This window comes from Heliangelus exortis, chromosome 27 (genome assembly GCF_036169615.1).
Source record: "Heliangelus exortis chromosome 27, bHelExo1.hap1, whole genome shotgun sequence".
NCBI lineage: Eukaryota > Metazoa > Chordata > Aves > Apodiformes > Trochilidae > Heliangelus > Heliangelus exortis.
Genome location: NC_092448.1, coordinates 2,689,239 through 2,705,055, shown reverse-complemented (window position 1 = coordinate 2,705,055; position 15,817 = coordinate 2,689,239). Strand labels below are relative to the sequence as shown.

The 15,817-nt window shown below is 40.4% G+C and overlaps 1 long non-coding RNA gene across 1 annotated transcript; it reads right to left on the bottom strand.

The window, feature by feature from the left end:
* Nucleotides 1-6,743: 6,743 nt before the first annotated feature.
* Nucleotides 6,744-8,741, bottom strand: LOC139787920 (uncharacterized). The gene is made up of 2 exons (XR_011722726.1): nucleotides 8,680-8,741; nucleotides 6,744-7,588 (listed from the first exon to the last, which is right to left on the bottom strand). It is a non-coding gene; the product is annotated as an uncharacterized lncRNA (long non-coding RNA).
* Between the last annotated feature and the right edge of the window lie 7,076 nt (nucleotides 8,742-15,817).

Below are 15,817 nucleotides of genomic sequence, written 5' to 3'. Positions count from 1 at the left end.
GCCAGGTAATGCCCTTTTCTGGAGAAATATTTGTGTAAACTCAGGGTCATAAGTTAGCTAAAATAAGGTAGAACTCTTTCCTCCTCTGGGAAATGAGCTGGGGCTGGAGCATTTCAGATGGGGATGTGGTGATATCCTCTAACATCTGCAGGCCTCATGTCTTATTTTAGAGTTGGTTAGTAGTGGTGCATGAGCACAGCCAAAAGGAGGAGACTGAACACCTGTTACTATTAAGCAGAATGATTTTAATGAAAATGAGGAACAGAAAGAATAACTTTGAAGTTCTACAAAAGGGTCTTAAGCAAGTAGAGTGGATGCTCTGCTGGATGATGCTCTCTCTTTGTGGACACGGCAGAGTTTGACAGTTCAGATATGATTCTTGTTTGCAGAGTTTCTTGTCAGTTACGTTCACTGCCCGATGAGGTGCAGCATGGATATCCAACAGGAGCTTCTCTACTAGATGTCATCTTTGAAGGTTAGAGCTAAGCAAAGTGGATTTGTTCATGGTTGTGGTAGCAGAAGCCCCTGTAAATGAACTTAAAACTCACACCTAGAAGTCTTGCTTTACTCCACCAACATCCTGTAAAGTTGCCTCAGTACTTGCTGTATTTCAAGTTGTCCTTTAGACTCAGAGTTGAAGAAAGAGGAGATATTAGAGAGGGTTACCTATGGGGTAATCCTATACAGCCTGGCACCCACATGTCCCACTGCACTCAGCCAGATGTGTGGGTGTTTGGCATTTCTCAGCACCATAAGCTTAGCCATAAATCCGTGTCCTGCATTCTATTTCTTGGTTGCTATTTCAGTTTCAAAAGATGTATTTGTTGCCAAAATGAGAAGAGAAAGGGTAGCTGTACCCAAGGCCATACAAGTCTCCTTACCCATAGAAGACCCCACAGCCACTAAAGCCTCTGTTCCCATACAGGTTCCCAAAGCTTTGGTAGCCATATGGGCCCCCATAGTGGTACAGGTCCCGGTAATAGGTCTGCGGGCTCCCAAATCGGCAGCCGTTCAGGCCCCCAAAACCATAGATGTCCTCGTAGCCAAACAATGAGTACCGTCCATCATCGTAGAGGTCTTTGTAGAAAGTCATGGTTGGTTGATGCAGGTGAACCTGAAACACACACCCAGAAAGGAGATGAGTTGATGGGTTGTTGATGGCAGGAGGAAAGACTCAAAGCTTGGATGGACCTGAGGAAATGCCACCCTCTCCCTCCTGCAGGGTGTTGGCATCTTCTTAACCATCTCATTTATTTTTCTGTTCTCCTGAATACTGAATAACTTTTCTGTATTTTTCCCCTCAATTTTGGAAAACGGCTGACTACACATTGAAAATACGGTTCTTACCAATGGAGGGCTGAACTTTGCCACCTCAGAAGTTAAATTTGAACAAATTAATGAAAAACACTCCAGTTCAGATGAGATTAACAGCCCAAGACATGAATCCCCATATCTCCTGTAGTTCTACATGCCACTCAATGTGATAGCAACTCAAAGAAGGAAAGGAAATGAAATGAAATGGAAGACTTTCCTTCCAGGATGTCTTAAAGCTGTAAATGTCTCAAAGTTTTCATCTAAAGATCGGAATTCCTATTGGCTGATGAGAATAATGCGGAGTGGGAGATAACTTCAAAACTGTGTCAATAAACTGCAAATTTTCAAGGCTTTAAAACTATTAAAAGAGTACAGAAAGAGCAAGAACAATTTCAGTGAAGGGATTCCTCCATGTTAGGCTTAGCTCCAAAATGCTAAAAGATTTCTTAAAGCATTCATGCCCACGCACACAAAAACAGAGAGAGAAACAGACACAAATATATGTATCTCAGACACAGCAGAGACAGGGGTTGACTTACCTCGGTCTCTGAGAGAGGGGTAGCTTGAGAGAAGTGAATAAAGCGTCAGAGTTTTAGGTCCATATATATACCTTCCAAAACTCAGGTGTTGGTTATACGATGTATCTTGTCGCGTGCATTATTCCTTCAATTGGTGTAATTGGAGTCAGTGATTTTCAAATGTTCCAGGTCTGATGTTATGTCACACGTCACTCCTGCAGAATTTCTTTCCTCTTAAAACAAGAAGAAATGGGCTCAGAGCATTTCCAGTAAAATGACATGGAATTCTTTGTAATTGGGTGGATAGGAATGATCACGGGACATGGTGAGACCATTACTGGTTGCAGAGTCTGCTTGGAGGGACATCATTTGCTTGGCTTCTGCATCTCTGGCGCAACGTGCAGGGGAGAGAAGGGGAGACCTTGTCTTTGGTTTGCTGCAACCTTGTGGCACCTCATTGGTGTCATCATGACCTACATGTGCGTGCCTGGTGATATGGATGGAGATCTCTTGCCAGCAGCTTGGTTTGTTTTTTCTTTTGTCTCAGGTTCTACGACAATTTTGAAGACATTTTACAGCTGCTTTACGAATGTTTCCAAATATTTCTTCTTTTTTTAGAATTTTTCAAAAAATATTTTTTGACTTTCGTAAAATATGCAACAATTAAGATTATTAGGATTTAGAAACATAAGACCTTAATGAGTCTTGTGACCCTTATTATTAAGTCTGGGGGTGTCTTTCAGTGACAAACTATTAATATTTAAATACTGCAACACTTTGCAAATTGAAAACATTAATGACTGCTTACAAAGTGCTTTGGTATTCAAAATTCTGAGGAAGCCTCAACATCCTGCTTGCTCATTATGACCCTTATTTTATATTCAAATTAATACCAGAAATTGGGTGAAGGTCATACAAGGAGTTCTGTAGTGAGCTCTATCATTCCCCACTGTTTTACCTTATTTGATAAAAGTGGTTGATTCTTTGCGAAGAAAAATATTAATATATTTCCTTGAAAAAGAGTGTTTAGTACATCTCACAAAATAAATTATAATTATTTTCCAGACCAAGTTCATACTTGTATTCACAACTTTGCTCTGCTGAACTCACGGTCAAGCCCTCTGGTGAACTAACCTGCAAACAATGTTGAAGTCATATTTCTGCTGAAAACATTCCTTCTGTTCATGCAACAGCATGACTTTTATTCCCCATGAACACTCTGAGGAAATTAAGGTTTATGTGTAGTTTGTGTTCGTTCTGTTTCCTGAAGCTGCTGTGTAGTTTAATATAAAATACCCAAATCTATTTTTTAATTTATTTTGACCAGGAAGAATGTGCCACAGTGAATCAGTTTCTGGTGAAGAACAGATATTTTGTAACATGAGGGAAGTTTTCACCTTTTTTTACTAAAAATGTACTAAATACCCAATGGCTTTGGGAACTCATAAATGCTTTTCCATTATGTAAAAATAAACTTCAGTTTTGACAGTGAAGACAATAAAATGCTATCAGGAATGCAGTTGGCCCAGAGGATGCTAAGATGAAAGAAACCTGTAATATATGTGACATATGGGAGGTTGGGAACACACTAATAATCCCAAACAATGAAGAAAATTATATTAATATGAGATATGACGTGTACTTGCAAATTTGTTTTCCAGCCAATAAGGCTACAAATCTTTTGAATACTTAGGGCGTCCTAGATAAGCCAGGCAGGCAAACAAACTGTATATAAAGCGCAGAGAGCTCTAGGCTCCTCATCAGCTCTCTTGCCTTCCTCCATCTGGTGAACTTGGTAAGCCTTTTCTCCACTTAGTCTCTTCATAAGGCTTAGAAATTAGGGGTGAACAATTTATTTTAGGATTGAGGTTTCAGATTTCTCTGTACCTTGTGCCTGCGCAGGAGCTGGTGGGTTCAATTTTTAAAGCTGGGGCTGAAACATTCCTGGTCCTGTTGATACCTGGCTTCAGAATATACGCAAGGACATTTATATTTTTATATAATTTTAGAGATGTATAAGTATCACTGGTTACTAGGTCTGCAGAGCTGCCTCCAGCAGACTTAGAGAGGGTTTCCCTACTGTGGGCCCTCTGGGGGTCCTTCTGTAAATCTTTTATTTTGAGGGGGGCTCCTCAGGTCTGTTTGGCTGGAGAGCAAATGATCTCACGTTCTCATGTGTGCCAGTGCTCAAAATTGGTGTAAATTACTGAAATGGGGCTTAGAGAAATGAATCCCGAAGCTGAAATGTGTTATCATGGAAAACATTGGATGCTTTGAGTTTTCTTGAAGGATTTGGGAATGTAGATCTCTATGCAAACTTGATGTGCTAAATGAAATCTGGGGTTGTTGTCTCCTAACAGTATTCTGTAAGCAAAATCCTGACACAGCAGGAAGAGGGTTTTTGGGCTGTAAGAGGGCTGTGTATTCTGTAGTGATATCAATAATTCCTGTGAGTGAGAAAAGAAATAAAATGGCTTAAAACTGGCTGGTAAATGGGAAAAGAACAGAAATAGGATGTAATAAAGAGCTGAACAATTTGGTCATAATTTTATGCCTATTGTCTCATGGGGCCAATGAAGAAATACTTGGGCTCTGAGACTATTATTGCCACTGGAAGAATTTATTTCTTTTGCTTTTCTCTCTGTCTCTGCATTTCAGGTTTGCCTCCATTGCAGAAAGATGATTTTCCACCACAACCAATGCGATGATGACTGCTACTCTCCCTGCAATTATGGGAGCCACCATGGCTGCCGGGGCTACGACTGTGGGAGCCCCTGTGGCTACCGGGGCTATGGGAGTCTCTATGGCTACCGGGGCCAATATGGATCTGGGGATCGGTACGGTTATAGCGGTCAATATGGTTACAGAGGCAGTTATGGCTATGGGGACTACTATGGCTCTGGGGGTCAGTATGGTGGCTATAGGGGCTTCTATGGCTCTGGAGACTGCTATGGCTACCCAGGCTCCTACTCCGGCCGCTACCCCTCCGGTTCACGATTTGGCCAAAGGTTCGGCTACGGGAACTGCTACTCCTACTAAACCCACCGAGAACTTCCCTGAGATGAAGATGAGCCCAGGTCTGGCAAGCAGGGATTGACAGCGAAGTGAGACAGCAGTGGTACCTGCTCTGCAGAGTCCTGGTGACAGCAGCCACAGAGGCTCCGAGTGCTCTGCGCTGCTGTTGAAGCCCTGGTGACATTGTGTTTTCCCTCTGCTCCATGTCTCCTGGCTCTTTTGCCACCCAACCTCTTCTCTTGATGTAAAGCTTTCTTCTCCTTGATACCACAGTTCCTTGTAAACTGGCTTTTGTGTTTGGCACAAAATATTTTCTTGGAATGGATGGTATGGGTAGGGTGTACAGTATCTTTGGGGATGTAGATTTTCTGTTCTGTGTGTCTTTAAACGTGTATCTGTCTTTCTCTCCTATTAAAAATTATTCTGCATTAATACTGTATTTCTGGTTTTATTTTTCACTTGCATTGCTTGAATATCTTGAAAACCAACAGCATCACACCAACTAGGTGAAAAATTTATTACCTTGTGTATTAAGGGAGTTGCTTGTAGGGACTTGCCCTCCTCAGGCTGAGAAACATGAACTCTTTAGATACAAGAAACTTCAGTTCTGTCTCTAGTTATACATGATTCTACAACTCCGGGCTTTTGCTTGGTGTATTACAGCTAAATGGTTTATTTAAAATACTTCAGTGATGCTATTGGGCTAATGTCATGTGATTATGACATGATCCATCACTGGTTGATATTGATGAGGTCATAGTGAATTGCAAATATTGGGAGTCATCAGTTTTTTAATTTGAAAGAAAATAGTGTTTTATGTATTATTACAGAACCATTCAACAACCTAGGTTGGAAGCTTTCCAGGGCCTGGAAAGCTTGTGGTTGAAATTCTAGAAGTTTCCTGGTGGGCTACGGGGAGGAATTTGTCCTTTGCAGTGTAAATGATTTTTTTGAAGAAGTGGATATGAATCAACCAGCAGGTCTGAGGCAAGACAATGCATTGCTTTTGTCAGTTCAGGGACATTTTTTTACTAAATTGGAATTTGAAATTTGAATTGGAATTTGTGACTGGTACAAGAACTTTTGAGTTTGGTTTTGTTCTAGTTTGCTGGTATAGAATCACATACTCAATTTTCTGTTTAGGTAGCCTGCAATTTTTTTGAAGACTGCAGAATCTCATCCTGTAAGAACAAAGTTGACAAAACACTTGGTTTCACTTGATGACCAACCATGGTACATGGGTTTCAACAGTAATTAAGGTCTTGAGCAGTTTTGATCTTGCCAGGAGGAGAAAAATCCAGAGTATCTGACTTAAGTTGGCCAATAGAAGTATTCTGTACCATAAACATAATTTATGGTGTAAATTAGGAAGTTTTTGGGGGTGAGGCTCTTCCTCTATCAAGAGGTTAGGAGTAGTTCTTTTATTATTGTTTTATTAAATCTGTTTAAATTTCAGCTCAAAAATCTTTTTTTTCCCCAGTTCCGCTTCTCGGGTGGGAAGGGGTCATCAGGTGATAGAACATCTGCCCAAATATAAACAGGTTTTGAAGAATAGGCCAATATTCTGCTCACTTGAATATTTTTATATTCTCTCTCTAGAGGACTGGGACTAATTCTTTTCCATTTAAACCCATTATAATAAAAACTATTACAGCCCTATCACACTAAAATATGTTAACTTAAAACTGGTAATAGTTCCAGTTAAAAAAAGGGAGAAATTGTGTAATTTCTCCAATTTCTGACAGGTAGAAGGGAAGAAAAGAACAGGTTTATTAGGGGTCTGAAATGGTTTACTAACACTAGGGACAGAAAATCCTTTCAGGATACCATCACTCTCAATATAATTATGTAAATCAAAGCAAGAGGAAAGAAAATGAGTGAAAAAAAAAACCACTCTTTTTTTTTTTTTTTTTTTTTTTTTTTAATGCAGAATTTTTTTATGCAATAAGAAAAGGAGTTGGCACAGATACAGAAAGATTATAGTTTTGGGATACTGGGAAGAGCTACAGAAGATGAGTCACTGCACTCTGCTATCCAGAACATTCCTTCTTGTTGAAGCTGTGTTGTTCATCCTTCAGGGACTTGTAAATCCAGATCAAAGGAGAGACAGTGTAATACTTCTCTATTACACAGTACTGCAGTACCTTACTGGGAGTAGTTATTGAAAATGCAGATGACATGGAAGCTAATTTTGCAGAAGTCCTTCAACACCACACAGCAACCGTAAGAAGCTTCAAATGAACTGCAGGTCGTAGTTCCTTTTGCTGATGAGTTTTAAACGGGTTTGAATGCAGCAGAATATCAGGAGAGAAGTCATGGTTGAGTGAGAGAGGAAGAAGCAGACAGAGAGAAGAGAAAAAATTATAGTGAATTAATTATTTAGAGAGCTCCCAAGCTCCTCGTTCTCAGTAACCTCAGTCACCATCACGGGGGCTCGGTGCTTTTGTAGACGTTGCCTTTGGGATCAGCCATTCATCTTCGCTTGACAGGTTGGGATGGATTCTTCTTGGAGTGCTATTGCCCCTAGGTTTAGCAGCAAGGGTAGCAGCAGCTGTAGCTACAGCAGGAGGGGTAGCAGTATCTGTAGTTGTAGCGGCGCCTGTACGTGCACTGCGTGCGGTAGAGGCAGGGGTAGGTGCGGGTGCAGCACACGGTCCTGTAGCAGGGGGAGCAGCAGATGCTGTAGCAGGGGGAGCAGCAGGACATCTTGGGGTGGTAGAGGGAGGTGGGCAAACCTGAAACTAAGCAGCAAATATAGGGTGGGTTCAGCTTGCAGGAAGCGGGAGCGGTGGCGGCTCGGTGAGGATGGGGGATCTGGAGTGAAATGTTGAGTAAATCCTTCAGTCTTTGGGTGTAATTTTTGGCTTTCATCTTACCAGCCCCTTTCTGTGCTCCCCCCCTTGTTCAATTTAACCATGAGACCTTGTTTCTATTCTATTCTTTAGCTCCTCTTAAAAGTGAACATAATACTCTGTATTTTTGGGCTTCGGGTAGAGGAGGGTCAGCTTGCAGATCATTATAGTAAAAAAATCATCATAGAACGGTTTGGGTTAGAAGAAACCTTAAAGTTCATCTTGTTCCAACCCCCCTGCATGGGTAGGGACAACTAGCACTCAACCAGGTCCACTCCAACCTGGCCTTTGGTTATACATCCAAACGTCTCTGCTCATGAGTGCTTGGTGCCCAAGCTCCCAGCACCAGGCATCTGAAATCAATCCCAAGTCTGCAGCTCAGGGTAGGTAAGTGTAGGTGTCCCAATATCTGACCTGAATCCCATACACTGTTTAACAAACTTCTCAGAAATGTTCATCCACAACGTGACAAGTTCATTACAATCAGCCTCCTCATCTGGTTTTAATCTTAGCATATAAAGTGCTCCTTTTCATGTGTCCCATGAGTTCACACCCCTTGTTTGTTCACACCCCAGTTCTAGCAAGGATAATGAAATTTCTCGGCTGTGCAGTGAAGAGCTGAGGTTTATATCCTCTATCACTGCAGATCAGAGCTGCTCCAGTAGTTTCAGAAAGACTAAAACAACTTGTGAAACCTGGCCATGGTCATTATTGCAACATCTTTCCTTCAAAAAACCATTTCCTCTTTGCATAATATGCTGTTCTGCCAAAATTTCAGTGCTAAGTATCACCATGAAAGAAAATCTCTGTTACATTTAAAAAGCCAGAGTGGCTTTTTTTTTTTTTTTTTTTTTTTTTTTTGGCTATACAGATTAAAACCACCCAAGATAAAAGACTTCTACCACTGTTAAGAATCAGAGAATGCCTGTAAAGGACCTAGAGGACTTATTCCCAAGCAGGATAACAGGGTCTGAACTTACCAAGTTCACGAAGGAGAGTAAACTCAGAGGAGCGATGTGGGGACTGTGGGGTTGTGAGGACTTTTATATGGATTCCTAGACCTGTGGAAGTCCGTGGAGTTCTTTGTGTGCCTGTTAGTCACAAAATAAATTTTGGGAATACATCACCAATCCAATTGCTATAATTGTTTTCCCTCACATTTCAGACAATTTTCACATTCCTCTCTGAACACATGGTGATTACATCCTCTGAGGTTCTTTAATCTTGAAACTTTCTAGGACAACTGGGTTTCTGGGAATTCACCCACAGGGCAACTGGGAACAAAACCGGAGGATACACAGAACATCTCTGGCTCCACTGCCTGCCTAGCTGGGGAGGTACAGTCTGTTTCTATATGTTATGTCCCTACAAGGAAGGTGGATACTGCACACTGTAGGGTGATATTAAGTACGTGAGGAGGAAAAAGACATTATACCAGGTGCTTAGGGCTTCAACCAAGCATTTTGATTCATTTCCGTAGCAATTAATGACAGACGTTCCATTGGTTCTTTAGGTTCTACTGCCTATAATTTGGTGCATGCACCATGAGAAGTTCAGGCCCAGGCAAAGGATCAATTAAATGAGCATCTGAGAAATGTGTCCAAGACTTCAAATCTTTTTTTCTTTTTTTCCTGCTTGAATGTCACATGGTGTATTTATGTGTTATATATATATATATATATATATATATATGAGATCCATGTATTTATATATATATATATATATATATATGTATATATGAGATCCATGTATGCATCTATAATACTGAGGCAAATATTGCTGCAGGATCTGGCAGGGCAGAAGGAACCTGGGTTTCTCATTGATCTCCCATGTAGACTGTGGTGGAGAGCTGTGTTTTAGGGAGTGAAAGCCAGTAGGATGGAGACCACAGGTTCCTGATGGGTGGGGAATGTGGCTGGAGACTCTACGAGTCTTGAGGTGCCCTACAAAGTCCCTTGCTTTGCCACAGGCTGTAGTAGGATGAAGATATCCTATTAGGGGAAATGTTGTCAGTTGCTCACCACAGGTTTTTTTCTAAGCTGGGAAAGGAGAAATCAGTTCTCTGATTTTTTGTGGTGGTGATCCCCAGTGAGAGATGGCTGTCAGTCTGCAGTATGCAAGGTTGATGACTGTAATACCTAAGTTTTAATAAATAGAAACATTGCTTAACCCCAGGGACTCCCTTCCCCTTTGGGTTGTTTATTATACAACTTTTCAGTAACAAGCCATTAATATTTAAATAATACAAACATTGCTAAAGTAAGTCTGTAATGACTGTTTTGGAAGAGCATTGATACCATAAATTCTGAGGCACAGCACTTCTAGAATGTCTGTTATTATCATCATTTAATATGCAAATGAGGAATGGCTCACTGCAGAGGAGGTCATGCAAGGAGGTATCTGTTGAGGAAAAAAAAAGGTGGGTTTTGACTTCGTGTTTTGTGCTCTGCTTCCTTCAGAAAGTCAGGAATAGATGATGTTGAAAAGCAGCATCACTAAGATTTGCTGTAAAAATAATATTGAAAACTAAAAATTCTGAATATTCTGCTAAAATCAGTTTCATAGAAATTGTACAGAACTTTTTTTTTTTTTTTTTCTCTAGGAAATTCTGACTTAACTCAGACTGCATAGCAGTTTAAAGTGTTAAAAATATTCGAAATCTCAAATTTTTATTCTCAATCATCTCTTTTATGATTATTTGTCATTCTCCTCTCCATCCTGGTATCTAATTTTGATAATTAAAACTTAGGATGACCTAAAAGGTTTTAAGAGTCAAGAAGCCAATAATATTAGCATTGCCATGTGAAGATGAAAACAGACCAATGATCCCTGTTGTTGAAGAAACCAATTATATTAAAGGAAGTTGTGATGTGTGAAAAAAAAAATAAAGACTTTTGTTGCTGTGTCCAACCTCATTTTTTAAATGATGGAGGACATTTCACATAATTTTAGATATTTCTAGTGCTTTTTGGCATTATATACAAAATTTATAGTTGCAATTTTTGAACCAGGGAAAAAATAGACTATAGTAATTGCAAGACAAGCCATTTCCACTTCACTTGTGTTATTCTGAAATAGGAGGGTCCACGACATCCTGCATCAACTGAGAAGTTCTCTTAAACTTTTAAAGCACATTCCTGCATAATCCAGAGCTACATTTGAAACTAAACCCGAATACCTTCGGAGACTGAATTTGCACATCATGACCAGTTGAGGGAAACATTGAATTGTACTTTTAGACTGTTTTATCTGATGAGACAATTTTCTCTAAAACAAACTTAATCGAAGAATTCAGCTCAGTTAAGATGAAAAGCTTTTGGTAGTGGGTAATTTGTCCAAAATAATTTCCCAGAACTCCCCAGTGTGTTTCTGTAGTCCAGAATGGTGAATTTTCAAAGCAGGGTTTGATGGATGTTTTTGGCAGCTCACCCGGGGATTTGTGGGCTTTTTTTCTTCAGATTTCTGTTTTTCAGCCTCCTCTGCCAACCTGTTGAAGAATCTGGTGAATAATTGCTCAGGTTCTACTTCATTTTGATGCTTGGCTTCTCTAGGGCTGCAAGTTCATCTCAATTTCACTTCTGCTGGGAACTAGTCCCATGTGGCACTTATGAAACAAGGACAAAAATCCTATGGTGATCCCTGTACTGATGGTCTTACACACCAGGAAAAGGTCAGCACCAATGTCTGTAATTCTGCTGCCTTCCTCCTAGTGCATTTTGGGTCCTCAAAAGTAGCATAGCTTGGGCTGGGTGTAGTCAGAAAGTACTGATTTAAGCTCTTTAAGTTTTCACATGTCTTATTTTGGAAATAAGCAGGATTTTGATGGATGGAGAGCAGAGTCCTGAAGACTGGGAGGAGAGACATTTCCTGTTGGAAATCACTTCTAAAACTTAACCTTCTCATGGGCTTCAGATGGATCCAGCCTGGGAATCATCCCACTACATTCATCTCCTTGTCATCAAGCTGACAGTCACTTTTACTTCAACTCCTCTCCCTCCCCATCACGTGCCCTCCGGTTAATTAGGTGGGAGACAAGGATTTCCCTGGAAGCCTCCACTTTTCTGGAATCTGCTTGCTTCTCAACTTCATTTGGAAAAGAGCTTCTCCTGATGGTGGGAGCTGGCAGATGTTTGCAGGATGTCTCCTCAAAAGCCATTCTGGCCAGGGCAGAGATGGGCAGGACCAAGCTCAAAGCTCCCACACATGACACCAACTGATCAAAGTCATCTCTGGCAGAGAAAGGGCAATATTTGAACCTTGATTGGGAAAAGGTAAATGGGAGCTCCCCTGCACTCTTGTATCAGTTACATACTTCAGAGCTGCAGGAACTTTAAAGGAGGATGATATTTGGTGTCTCCTAGTGCATTTAGAGTCCTAAAAAGTAGCATAGGTTGGGCTCGGGGTAGTCAGAAAGTAGTGATTTAAGTTCTTTAAGCTTTCACATGTCTAAGGAAGTATTTTGGAAACAAGCAGCATTTTGATGAATGGAGAACAGAGTAAAGACTGGCAGGTGTGAGGTTTTGGGACTGACGTGGGAGGAGACAGAAACTGAGGTTTTCTTCATACCCTCAGTCACCTCAGATAGCACAGGCTGCTTAAATTTCAGATTTGCAAAGCTATTGCCTCCCCCCTTTTCTTTTCTTTTCTTCCATGCGTTCAGTAAATAATTAGTAAAGTCAAATAATAAGGAGAAAAATGTAAATATAACAGAAAGCAGGACTGCAATGCAAGATCTTTTAATGAGAATCAGAAGCACTGTACACAGTAGTTACAGCTTGGAATAAGACAGAACTATCCAGAAATTCATACAATTCTACAAGCAAGGAGTTACTGCATTTCACAGGAGACGCTTTGGGGACCATGGTGGTGTTCAGTGAAGAGCAGAGCTCTCTGCTGCCAGCACAGCACACGGCAAGACCAAGAGTCTGCTCTGGTCTGCATCTCCTGCTGCAAAGCTGCACATCCAAATACACAGAATAACCACAAACAAAGACTATGAAAGAAGAGTTGAACTAAAAGCAGGTTATTTGAGATAGGCTGGAGACACCAAAGAAAGATCCTAAGAAGTCAGAACCATTCCTGGCTGCAGCTGCTGTCTCAGAAGGTAAAATTCATCCCGGAGTCGTAAATCGCGCTTTTGCCTTTCGTTTTCTACCTGGTTGCTACATGACCCAGTTTAGCAGGGGTAGCAGCTCCCGTAGTTGTTGTATCTACGGGAGTAGCAAGAGGAGTAGGGGTAGCGGTAGCGGGAGCTGTAGCTGTAGCTGTAGGAGGGGTAGCAATCCTGATAACTGCACAGACTCCTGTAGCCACGGTAGTCGCAGGGGCTGCAGTCGTAGGTCTGGTAGGTGCAGGGGCTGCAGTCGTAGGTCCTGTAGCTGCAGACTCTCCTGTAGTTGCAGGGAGAGTAGCAGGAGTCCTCACACTGGTTCTGGTAGCAGAAAGTCATCTTGGTGTGGTGGAGGGAGGTGAAGCTGAAAGGCAGAAGAAGAGAAGATCAGACGTGAATGAGACACCAAGGAGCAGCAGACCCTGTGTGATCCCTGCAAGAGGAGGACATGAGGGATCATCTCCGTCCAAGACTCGTCCCCAGATCTTTCTTGCCCAACTCACTCTTTTGGTTTCCCACCTCCTCCTTTCTCCATCAAGATGGTTTAAATCTTGAAGAGGGAAGGCTTAGATTACATAATAGGAGAAAATTCTTTACTCTGACAGTGGTAAGACACAGGAACAGGTTGCTCTGGATGCCCTGTCCCTGGAATTGTTCAAGGCCAGATTAGATGGGGCCTTGAGCACCCTTATCTAGTGGTAGGTTTCCCTGTTGATGGCAAGGGTGTTGGAATTAGATGGTCTTCAAGGTTCTAACCTTTGTCTTCCAACCTCAGCCATTCTATGATTATATAAAATAATATTCTTATTGCTGTTGCTTAGGATTGGCAGTCTGGATTCAGATAGCATTTTACAGAGGATATTGTTAGGATTAGGTTGCCTGTATCACTGTCCAATGTTTCTCTAAAAAACATAAATGAACAGACACTAGTTCGGGAAAGAATTCTGCCAGGCTTTACTGCCGAGACATAACACTTCAGAAGAAATCCTCCCCTTGTGCAAGTCAGCAATGCTCTGCTGAAAAAAAAAGCAGCTTGTTTGTTTGGACCCGTCTCTATGCCTTAATCACCAGTTGAGTATAGACTTGCTTTTTATCCCAAATAATTGAAAAAATGTAATATGTTTTCTGCTTCAAAATAAAGAAGCCAGAAATTGTTAAGTATATCATAAAATAAGATGATTTCTCAGAGCACACGGCTAGACGAAACAACCTTCTAGGAGTGTGTGAGCATCTTACTATCCCATTTTGAACAAAATAATAGTATTTTCATGGCTCTGTGAAATCACAGCCTTTGTTTTTGAAGTATAACTGCCATCTTTACAACAATATAGAAAAAACCCCAGCATCTACACACCAATAAAGACATTGTAATAAATCTGACTTACCAATAGTTCAGCGACAGTGTAAGTCTGAAGATGCGAGTAGAGAGCCTTGAATTTCCCTCCCTATATATATATTAATCTGACCAAGCCCACTGTGCTTTAAACTCCTATTCATCACAAAACAAATTTACTTGTGCACGTCATTCCTTCAGTTGATGTAATTGTTTTTGTTTCTTTGTGATTATTAGTCAGTTCTTGGCTTCCAAAAGCATGACATTGCACTAGCGTTTTCTTTCATGTTCAAACTTCCTGGGTCAATTATATTTGTGGAATTAGTGTGGTGAAATCTGAGTTATAACAGAAAAGGGAAGGAAGGATATTGAGAGCAGAATGGATTGATGTTCACAGTCCCAGCTTTGGAGGAATGGACAAATTTCAGTATAGGAAGCCTGCAATGGCTCTGGATTGGTTTGAGAAAACAAGAATTTCAATTTTTAAATTTTTTTTTTTTTTTCAGAAATAGCAATACTTAGAAAGCATTTCTTGTTTGCTACTCTGTGTTTATTTCAAAATTGAATTTTTAGGTCAGAATATTGGCAGTCTCTGTACTTACTCTTGTTTGTATTATTTCCAACTCAAAAGCAGAAGCACCAGAAAGGTTTTTGATTCAGAGGAAAAGGCTGGTCTGTACCACATTGCAATCCGATATGCATGGATGTGTTACATGTATACTGTGACGTGCCACAGGAAAGTAATTTTGTTGAAAATCCCATTTATTTGCCTGCTGTCCTCTATCAATTACTTTTACCAAACTTCAACTGCCCCCTCCTAAGTCTTCATAGAAGAAAACTGTTTGGGTTTTTTTCTGTAAGAACAGTGGAAATATTTTTAATAGGGCAAGGATTCATTGACGACTCTATGAGAAGGAAAAAGCAAGTAGTAATCAATAAATAAAATCAATTAAGGCTTTCAAGCAGAAATGGTAATAAATGAAATTTCCAGGTTTTACAACCTATATGAAATAAACTTACAAACTGAAGCTTCTGGAGAGCCAGCACAAGGGAGGCAAATTTAATTGGATTTTAAAAATCTGCTTGGTAATTATTTATACCTAGATCAGAAAATTATTCACTTTGTTACAGGAAACAAGATAAACCAAATAGGGACATACCTCTGTAATAACTGTAGTTTTCCTTAGAAGACCCCCCACATTAAAACATGTTTTAACATGACACCTTGTTAATACTGTTGAAGTGTTTAACTTAATGCTGTTAATGATGGTGAATAATGCTGAGTCCTGGGAATGGGGCCTGGTGAGCAGTAACAGGTCTTGCCCTGTGACCTTCACCTCATAACACTGCTGTTTACTTGCATCTAAAAGTAGGATAATAACAGGCATGTCAGATGTTCTGGGCCTTTCTCTAAATTTTGAATATTAAAGTCTTCATTAATCCTTATTAAAGATTCCCATGTACAAAGAGATTTGTTATTTGAATATTAATACTACGTTACTGGAAAACGCCCCAGTGTTATGTAACTGAGCTTCTAAAAATGGTTCTCCTGTTTCTAGGCTTTATTTAAGGTCTTAATTTATAGAGTCAGAATTGAGCCTCTGCAAGTTGGTTTTTTTTTTTTTCTTTTTCTAAAAATGCCTCATATGCATACCATTTTAATGCTTATAGGCCA